This window comes from Alexandromys fortis, unplaced genomic scaffold (genome assembly GCF_014885135.2).
Source record: "Alexandromys fortis isolate MF-2015 unplaced genomic scaffold, M_Fortis_MF-2015_v1.1 scaffold_194, whole genome shotgun sequence".
Lineage (NCBI taxonomy): Eukaryota > Metazoa > Chordata > Mammalia > Rodentia > Cricetidae > Alexandromys > Alexandromys fortis.
In genome coordinates this window covers 2937991-2949080 of record NW_026068075.1, presented here as the reverse complement: position 1 = coordinate 2949080, position 11090 = coordinate 2937991, and the positions used below count along the sequence as shown (strand labels likewise).

The 11090-nt window shown below is 41.7% G+C and overlaps 1 pseudogene; it reads right to left on the bottom strand.

Annotated features, from left to right (window-relative positions):
• Window positions 1-4532: 4532 nt before the first annotated feature.
• Window positions 4533-11090, bottom strand: part of LOC126488278 (peptidyl-prolyl cis-trans isomerase D-like) — a 17887-nt pseudogene continuing 11329 nt past the window's right edge.

Below are 11090 nucleotides of genomic sequence, written 5' to 3'. Positions count from 1 at the left end.
CACAGGCTTCCCAGAATCATGCTGAGTCGAAAGAGAAGATGATGAAACTGTACACCAGTCAGGGTGAGTCTAGCCATCTGGAAGTTTCTTTCTTGCTCATGTTTCAGGCCTGACCAACAATAAAGCCTTTTAAGCAAGAATGGGCAACTCAGCCTACCTGAGATCTTGGACACAGAATGAGTTGGTTTGGCCGGGTTTGGGAAGGACACTGAAGTAGACAACAGTAGTAGGTGGAGGGCTTCAGCCTGAGGAGGATGCAGAATCTTACCTGGAAGGTAAGAATGAGGGGTTAGTCAGGCTGAGAAGGGCCCCAGGGATGCTGAACAGAGAGGAGAGCGGCAGGGTTACTGCCAGTCCCTGCTGGCCAAGGAAATGAGAATGGTCCCTACACAGCAGGTCCTGTCAGGTTCTCTGATTCCCATGGGTGTCCATCTCTTGCCAGGAAGCCCTCCAGAATAGGAAGCAGGAAGCACAGGGCTAAGGTCCTTCCTGTGGTTCCTATCTCCTCAAGATTATGGCTAGATGGGTGGAGACTTAGTCTCAACCTGGGACACATGAATTCATGGCTCCAGCTTTGGTTTTCAGGAGCTTTGTGATATCAGTTTTGTGCAACATAGCGCCCACTATGGAAAACGTGACAACAATTGCCAGGAAATGCATCAGAGCAGCTCCTCACAGTGACTGGGCGTCTTGTTCTCACAACCCTGGCTCTTTCCCCCTTGTGGTCATTACTTACTGTTCACAGCTGGACCCCACAGGCACATTCGGTGTGAAGTGTCATTCATATCTTCGACCACTAGATGACGACAGAGTCCGTGGCGAGAAGCTTTTCTGTTCTTTTCAGGCTGTGCCAATATTTCCAATCACAGGTAGAATTGTACTGATTCACTGCAGTAAGTTACGACTGCAAACAAACTAACGTTCTCATCTTTCCCCTCACACATTCATATCTCTCTCTTCCATATAACCCTTCCCATTAGTAAAGTCTGAGAACCAGTATCTGGCCCACCTGGGATCCCCTGCCTCGACTTTCTGTTCTTTTTCCAAATCATAGAGAGGAGAGCGAGTAGTTAGTTGCCAGAGTCTAGGACATGAGCCGTGAATGTGCCATCTTGGGTGTTTCTCAGTCTCCTGTATCTACTGCCTCCTTCATATGGTTACACACTGAGGTCCCAGGTTGCCTCCTGACCTCACAATGATCAGGATGACTAGGAGGCATGACGTAATCATGGGTAACATCTTAGTTGCTCTGTGACTTGGGAGCTACTTATTTATCCTCTTTGGGCGTTTCATTTCTTGTGTACAATGCGGATAGCAACAATACTTATGATATGGAATCACTATAATGGTGAAGTAAATATATAAATGTACAGACTATGTGGAGAACGTGTGTGTGTGTGTGTTCCTATGTACCATGGGCTAAATAAACATGGGCTAAATAGCCCAGGGTGGCCTCACAGTTACAGATGGCTGTCAGTAGGTACTGCAATCTGAACTCGGGTCCTCTAGATAAGAGCACTATCCAGAACAACAGATATATCTTATTATTATTTCAGGTTCTGTTTGTTTTAATTTTATGTGTATGGGTATTTTACTGCATGTGAGTCTGTGGATTTTCCCTCAGAGGTCATAAGATGGTGTCAGATCCCTTGGAACTGAAATAACAGGCAGTTTGAGCCACCATTTGTGGTCTGGGGACTGAAGTCAGGCCCTCTGCAAGAGCCATCCCCTCATCCCTGCCTCAACATATATATTTTACTTTTAATCTTTCCTTTTTTGAATTTTACATTTATTTTTATCATATTTCCCCCCTTTCCCAACTCCTCCTAACTCAACATCATGTTCTTTCTCTTGCTTAAAACAAACAAAACAGTCTGTTTATAAGTCAATAACCAAAACCATGGAGTCCAATTTATACTGGAAACTACTGGGCATGGGGCCTGTTCTGGGGTGTGTTTGCCATACCTAGTGTCACTCCATTGTTAAAACAGCTATCAATAACAAACAGCTACTTGGCTAGCTGTAGGGCTTTGTGGCCACTTCCCCTCCTCCATGCTGGGATTTTATCTGAATTGAGCTCCTGCAGTTCTTGTGAGTGATGTCACAGTCTCTGTGAGGTCATATGTGCATCAGCTCTGTTGGGTCTGGAGAACGATGTTGCTTTGGAGTCATCTACCACCTCCAGAGATTCAGATAGATGCAGACTCCGTGAGTCATCACCCGTGACCCAGTGGGCTTTTAGTGATGCAAGTGCTTAAGAATCACCCCTGTTTGTGTAAACTCTTCACCCACAATTTGGTCTGGCATGGGTTCCCCACCCAGGAAAAGTGTCACACAATGCCATCACGGTGCTGTTAATGGTGACCGCGGCACATGGTGGGGACTCCTCATGTGGCAATGGACAGGATGCAAAGCTTACAGATCAGATTCAGTGAGTGGTAAGTGTAACAGCCTTCATAGGCCCTGCCCTCATGCTACAGGCCTAGGATTCTCCACACACTCCCCCTACAGTGCCACCTACTGGGGCTAAGTGCTCAAACAGCAAACTTGCAAACCCCACCAACAATCTAAGTAGACTAAACTGAACTGAGGGCAACAGCTGTTCCCAGCAGCCAGCAGTTTACTAAACGAGCAGGTATGTTGGGTAGAACATCCCAAATACTCCTGTTTCAGGAGTGGAGAATAAATTCCCCATAGGCTCAGTATGGTTCTGGTGCCACCTAACAATCTGAGGAATTGATCTCTTCCAAGTACCTAGAGAACATGACAGTAAAGAATGAGAAAAGATCGAAAGTATTTTTAGAAATAAAAAATCCCATATCCAATAAGATAAAAGTTGAAATATCTGACATTCAAAGAAAAGCTTTCACATGTACAAAGACACAGTTGAAATACTACCAGAGTGAGGGGGGAATTCACTGATACTGATGTGACTCCAGCTCAGGTAGAAAGAAAGCAGAAACATGTGTTTTAGAAGAAAGGGAAGCCAGGCAGTGGTGGTGTATTCCTTTAATCCCGGCACTCAGGAGGCAAACACACAAGGATCTCTGTGAGTTCCAGGCCAGCCTGGTCGACAGAGCAAGTTCCAGAACAGGCTCTAAAGTGACACAGAGACACCCTGTCTCAAAAACAAGCAAACAAAAACGAAGAAGAAAATAAAGCAACTACTAACTACAACCACAAATGTATCTTCAAAGAGGTAGAGACATGGAAGATATAAAGCCAGCCTGAATAAACTTCCTGGTATATTGATGAAAATTATAATATGGAAAATAAAAACTGTAGTGGGTAAGCTCAGACATGACAAAGGATTCATGAACCCAAAGACCCAGCAATAGAAACTACAAAATGAAATCTATGGGGGAGGGGGAGACAAAATCAACAATTAAAATACCAGTGAGCTTTAAGACACAGACAATTAGCATCTCTTTGAAGGGGAGATACCTGAATAAAAATATTTTTTAAGATCCATGTCTGATGAATTACAAAATCATAGATTTAAGTTCCATGAACTTTAAGCACAGGGAACACTAAGGAAAGCTGACTGAAGCACATGATAACTCGATGTGAAAAACAAAACAAAAGTACCGGGGGGGGGGCAGGGAAACATGGGAAGTTCAGAGAAATAGAGGTGAGGATGGTGATGGACTGTTTCTCAGTGGGGACGTGGTGAACAAGTGGACAGCTTGGCAAGATCTTTAACTGGCCAAGGGAAGCAACTCTGTCAACCCAGAATGGCTAAGGAAGCACTGCAGGGGGAAGGCAAATGGATCTAGAGGGAAACAGGGATCTACAGGAAGGGCCAGTGCTGAAATGCCTCACTTAGCCATGATGCTGGGGGTGGGGGATGGGGACTTGGTCCTGCATCAACTTGATTTGTAATGCTTTGTTGACTCCCATGGGAGGCCTGCCCCTTTCTGAAGGAGGAGGAGAGTATGGGGGCGGTAGACAGGAGGTGGGGGGGGAGGGAATGTGAAGAGAGGAGGGAGGAGAAACTATGGTTGGTATATAAAATAAATGAAAAAATTTAATAAAAGAAATAAAGGACCAGGTAGTGCCCAAATTAAATAAACCATGTGGTGTAAGTACTTCAGGTTTTTCTGTTGCTTATTTACTCTTTAAAATAGTTGGCTTAAAGAAATGTATGTATTATTGAGTGTATGCCATATATAGAGAAATAACATCTCTGTATGATGCCGAGTATTGTTTTTTCAAGGTCTGGAAAGAATTGTGTTGGAATTTTGCTGGGTATTGTATTGAGTCTGTAGATTGCTTTTGGTAAAATGGTCATTTTTTACTATGTTAATCCTGTTGATCCAAGGGCATGGAAGATCTATCTCTCTTCAAAGACCGGAAGATTTTCTTTTTATATTACATAGTACTTTATTAAGAAGGAACTTATATGTCAGTACTCGTACGTAAACAATAGTGACAATGAATCAAGGCAAACCCATCAGGGATCATGTGTATTATAGTAACTTACATTATCCTTTATATAATTGATGTGTAATAGTTAAGCAAAACTTAAGACATTAAGCAAACATTTTTGCATGTATTTCCTTCTCTTTGCCTTTCTGTGCCTTTATCATTTGTTTGACTTTAAGCAATTTTCTTCCTGGATAGCAGCTCTATCTCCTGGGACTACCTCCTGTGTCTCCCTAAGATTGACCAATGACAGCACCATTTGTTAAATATGCTTTCTTTTTTTCATTTGATATTTTTTGCTTCATTGTCAAAAATCAGGTGTTCGGAGGAGTGTGGATTAATATCCAGGTCTTCAATTCAGTTCCACTGGTCCTCCTGTCTGTTCTTATGCCAATGCCAGGCTGTTTTTAATGCTGTAGCTCTGTAGTAGAGTTTGAAGTCAGGGATTATGATGCCTCCAGAAGTTCTTTTATTGTACAGGATTGTTTTGACTATAAATGCCCCTCGACCAAAGAATGGATAAGGAAAATGTGGTAATTTATACAATGGAGTACTACACAACAGAAAAATTAATGACATCTTGAATTTTGCATGGAAATGGATGGAGCTAGAAAACATTATTTTGAGTGAGGTAACCCAGACACAGAAAGACAAATACGCATAAATAGTTTTTAAACATAAAGCAAAGGAAACCAGCCTACAAAACCACAATCCCAGAGAACTTAGACAACAATGTGAACACTAAGAGAGACTTACATAGAACAAACTACATGGGAAGTAGAAAGTAGAAAAAGGCAAGATCTCCTGAATAAATCGGGAGCATGGGGACCCTGGGGGATGGTTGAATGGGGGAGGAGAGAGGCAGGGAGGGAAGCAGAGAAAAATGTAGAGCTCAATAAAAATCAATTTAAAAAAAGAAAAAAAAAGATTGGCCAATGCTGGATCATATTCTTTTAATCCTTGCCATCCTTGCAATTTATATATAGTGCTTTGGTATTTGATGGGCCCATTTCAAAAGCCTCCAAACAACTGCCAGTTGCTCCCTGCCAACTTGACATTTTCAATTTACAAGCACCAATTCTCGGTAAACAGCTTAAAGATATAGGTTGCAGTCTGGATGTATCTGCTGTCTCAATAAAAGCCTTTGAATTACCCACACACCCTAAAAATTTGACATGTTTTAGAAGCTATCTTCCAGTTTTGAGATTTGAAAAAATTATTTCCATTTTTAAGTCTTTAGCTATTAACAAATTCTTACCTACATCTTTTAAATCTATATCTATATCCTTGGTGAAATCAGAACAGCCGTCACCAGAGCCATCTTTGTGGAATATTCCCCCATCACCTTCTCTTTTTAGGTCTCTGCATTCTATAACAACACAGAGTTTGGCAGGGTTTTTTTTTTTTTGTTGTTGTTGTTGTTTTGCCACTCAATTCTACATTATCAAGCATCCTTGCCACACCTACTCCTTCAATTACTTGACCAAATACTACATTTCCCATTGTTATGAAGTCGGAAATGTTGTGATACTGAACTGAGACCAAATTGTATTGGGGGCCTGCATTTGCCATGCTCAGCAAACCCTCCTGACCATGCTTGTAAAGATTTTTCATTTTCAAATTTTTTCTCCATAAGTAATTTCTTCACCTATCGCATTCTGACTTGAGAAGTTTCTGCCTTGAATCATAAGTCTCTTAGTAACTTGATGGAAATAGCATCCTCTAAAATGCAGAGGTTTCTCAATTGTGGATCCAGTGCCTTTTTCTCCTGTACACATTGCAAGAAAATTTTACATCTGCCAACAATTCTAAAACAATGCATCCAACTTGCTCCCTGTCCATGTTCAAATCAAAGAAGACCCGAGGGTTTTTGGAGTTGGGAGGGCTTGGCAGGTCAGGGTGGGGGCAACATCTTCAGTCTAGGTACTGGGAAGCAGGACTGAGAATTGAAGGTTTTTTATTTTTTGTTTTCAATAATTATTAAATTTTATGTGCATTTGTATGAAGGTGTTAGGTCTCCTCGAACCAGAATTGTAAACTGCCATGTGAGGGCTGGGAATTGAACCAGAGTCCTCTGGAAGAGCAGTCAGTGCTATTAACCACTGAGCCATCTCTCCAGTCCCAATAGACTTATTTTTATAATGCAGGTCTTTCACTTGCTTGTTTAGAGTTACCCGACAATATTCTATATTATTTGAGGCTATTGTGAAGAGTGATTTCCCCGATTTCTTTCTCAGTCTGTTTGTCATTTGTATGTAGGAGGGCTACTGATTTTTTTTTATCTTGTATTCAGCCACTTTGCTAAAAGTGTTTATTAGCTGTAGGAATTACCTAGAAGCATTTTTGGGGTCACTTATGTATACTATCATATAATCTGCAAATAGTGAAAGCTTGACTTCTTCCTTTCCAATTTGTATCCTCTTGATCTCCTTCAGTTGCTGTGGGACAATGGTCTGTACCATGTCACTTGTATTTTAAATAAATGCTGATTGGCCAGTAGTCAGGCAGGAAGTAGAGGTGGGGCAACGAGAATTCTGGGAAGAGGAAAGTTTCAGTCTGCAGTTATCACCCAGACAGAAAGGAAGCCAGACACAAAGCAAGCAAGATGTGATTGCCTCACCAAAAAAGGTACCAAGCCATGTGGCTAACATAGACAAGGATAATGGGCCAATTTAAGTTGTAAGAAGAAGTTAATAAGAAGAAGCCTGAGCTAATAGGTCAATCAGTTTATAATTATCGTAGGCCTCTGTGTGTTTATTTGGGACTAAACAGCTGTGGGACCTGGTGGGATAGAAACCCCAGTCAACATTCAGTTGTCTTATTGCTCTAGTTTGAACTTCAAGTACCATATTGAATAGATACAGAGAGAGTGGACAACCTTGTGTTGTTCTTGATTTTAGTGGAAAGGCTTCAAGTTTCTTTCCATTTAATTTGATGTTGGCTACAGGTTTGCTATAAATTACCTTTATTATGTTGAGGTATGTTCCTTGTATCTCTAATGTCTCCAGAACTTTTATCATGAAGGGGTATTGAATTCTGTCAGGGACCTTTTATGCATCTTCTGGTGGATTCTATTTACTTAAAATATATTTATATATATTTTGCCTTCCAGGATTTTATTGAGTGGTTTGGGTATAACAAAACTATTTTTTCCTGTTCCCCTTTTAAGGTAATTTATTAATTTTATATCCCAACCACACTTTCCCCTCCCTCCTTTCCTCCCATTACCTCCCTCCATTCCTGTCTCCTGCCCTCATCCTCTCCTTCTCTATTCAGAAAGGGGCAAGCTTCCCATGGGAGCCAACAAAACATGGCATAACAAGTTGAGGTAAGACTAAACTCCTCCACTTGTATTAAGGCTGGTCAAGGCAACCCAATATGAAGAACAGGTTCCCAAGAGCCAGCCATAGTCATGGGGACAGCCCCCGATCCCTCTAGGAGTCCCACAAGTTGACTAAGCTACACAACTGTCATAATATGTAGAGGGCCTAGGTCAGTTCCACGCAGGGTCCTTGGCTGTTGATTCAGTCTCTGTGAGCCCCTATGAACCCAGGCTAGTTGTTTCTTTGGGTTTTCTTGTGGTGTCCTTGACCCCTCTGGCTCCTACAATCCTTTCTCCCTCTCTTTAGCAGGATCCCCCATGCTTAGCCTAATATATGGCTGTAGTATAGTGTCCCAATCCTTTCACTAGAACACAGGATATGCCAGTTCAGGCTATGTATTCACTATTGCTTGGGAGGCTTAGCTGGGGTCATCCTTGTAGATTCCTGGGACTTTCCCTTATATTAGGTTTCTACCTAAGAATGAAATATCTTGCTCCCCCATCCAGTCATCCCTTTCACCTACTCTCCCCCTCTATCCAACCCCAACCTAATTTTTCATGTACCTATCCCCCACCCACTTCCAGCCCACCCAGGAGATCTCTTCTATTTCTCCTTCCCAGGGAGATCTGGCTATTACCAAAAAGCTGCTATAAATTTGAACATAGTTGAACAAGTATCCTTGTAGTATGACTGAGCATCCTTTGGGTTTATGTTCAAGAGTGGTATTGCTAGGTCCTAAGGTAGACTGATTCCCAATGTTCTGAGGAATTGCCATACTGATTTCCAAACGTGCTGTATAAATTTACACTCACACCAGCAATGGAGGAGTGTTCCCCTTGCTCCACATCCTCTTCAGAATAAGCCGTCATTGGTGTTTTGATTTTGATCATTCTGACAGGTGTAAGATGGAATCTCAAACTCATTTTGATTTTCATTTCCCTGATGACTAAAGATGTTGAACAATTTGTTAAGTGTTTCTCCACCATTTGAGATGCTTCTGTTGAGAATTCTGTTTAGATCTATACCCCAATTTTTAATTATATTATTTGTTTTTTGATGTCTAGTTTCTTGAGTTCTTTATATATTTTGGAGATCAGTTGCCTGTCCGATGTAGGGTTAGTGAACATCTTTCCCTACTCTTTAGGCTGGTGATTTGTCTTATTGACAGTGTCCTTTGATTTACAGTAGCATTTCAGTCTCATGAGGTCCCACTTATTAATTATTGATCTTAGTGTCTGTGCTACTAATGTTCTATTCAAGACATTTTCTCCTGTGCCAGTAAGTTCAAGGCTATTTCCAAATTTCTCTTCTACCAGATTTATGTTGAGGTCTTTGATCCACTTGTACTTAGTTTTGTGCAGGGTGATAGATATGGATCAACTTGTATTCTTCAACATGCCAGCATCCAGTTATGCCAGCACCAGTTTTTAAAGATGCCTTCTTTTTTCCATTGTCTATTTTTGGCTTCTTTGTCAGAAATCATGTGTTCATAGGTGTGTAAATTTATGTCAGGGTCTTCAATTTGATTCCATTAATCCCTGTGTCTGTTTTATGCTAATACCAAGCTGTTTTCATTATTATAACTCTATAGTAGAGCTTGAAGTCAGGGATGGCAATACCTACAGAAGTTCCTTTATTGCCAGGCAGTGGTGGTACACACCTTTAATCCCAGCACTCGGGAGACAAAGACAGGTGAACTCTGTGAGCTCAAGGCCAACCTGGTCTACAAGGGCTAGCACTGTTACACAGAGAAACCCTGTCTTTAAAAAATAAAAACAAATAAAAAAAGAAATTTCCTTAATTGTACATAATTGTTTTAGCTATCCTGGGCTGTTGGTTTTTCCATATAAAGTTGAGTATAGTTCTTTTGAGCTCTATGAAGAATTGTATTGGGATTTTGATGCAGATTGTACTGAATCTGTATATTGCTTTTGGTAAGATTACTATGTATACTACATTAATTCTACCAATACATGAGTGTGGGTGATCTTTCCATCTGCTGATATCTTTTCTAAATATAATTTTTATTGAAAAAAAATTTCCGCCTCCTCCCATTTCCCTCCCCGTCTCCCTTTCCCCCCTCCTCCCTCCCCCCCACTTTTCTCCTTCTCCCTCTCCAGTCCAAAGAGCAGTCAGGGTTCCCTGCCCCGTGGAAAATCCAAGGTCCTCCCCCCTTCATCCAGGTCTAGGAAGGTGAACATCCAAACTAGTTAGGCTCCCACAAAGCCAGAACATGCAGTAGGACCAAAACTCCTTGCCATTGTCCTTGGCTTCTCATCAGCCCTTATTGTTCGCCATGTTCAGAGAGTCCGGTTTTATCCCATGCTTTTTCAGTCACAGTCTAGCTGGCCTTGGTGAGCTCCCAATAGATCAGCCCCACTGTCTCAGTGGGTGGGTGCACTCCCCGTGGTCCTGACATCCTTGCTCGTGTTCTCCCCCCATCTGCTCCTCCTTGGGACATTGGGAACTCAGTCCAGTGCTCCAGTGTGGGTCTCTGTCTCTATCTCCATCCATCTCCAGATGAAGGTTCTATAGTGATATGCAAGATATCATCAGTATGGCTATAGGATAGGGTCATTTCAGGTTCCCTATCCTCAGCTGCCCAAGGAACTAACTGGGGACATCCAATGTATCTGGACAACATATGATAGGAAAACTCACAAGATTCTAGACCACTTTTATTTTTTGGTTTTTGACTATAAGCCAGTGTATCTGCATAATATATGATAGTAAAACCCACAAGGCTGTTTCTTATCCATTTTCTCCTTCTGCCCCTTCTGTTACCCTCATTTTCCTTGTTCTTAAGAAACTGGCATGGCTGGCTTAATCTGAATATTTTCAATTCATGCTTTAATATTATAGCTTGCTGAACTGAATCTTTGTACTATACACAGTTGCTTTGTACTGTCCGTGGATTTTACTGTTAACATGTATGTACATGCCATCGTGTCAAGAATAAGATCCTATAAAACACATTGAAATGTATTCAGAAAAATATCTAAATGTATGTACTGGTTATTGACATCTGTTGATATACGTGCTTTGTATATGTTTAAATCATTTGATTGGTTTCATTGCTCGTTAACAGTCTGCAGGCGAATAAAACCAGACTCGCTGAACATAGCAGACAAGGAGGACTACGGAGAACTCAAGAACAATGGCAACGGGTTTTTTGATCCTACTGCACGTACTGGCTTTGTGGGAGCCTGGACAGTTTGGATGCTCACCTTACTAGACCTGGATGGAGGTGGGTGGTCCTTGGACTTCCCACAGGGCAGGGAACCCTGATTGCTTTTTGGGCTGACAAGGGAGGGGGACTTGATCGGGGGAGGGGGAGGGAAA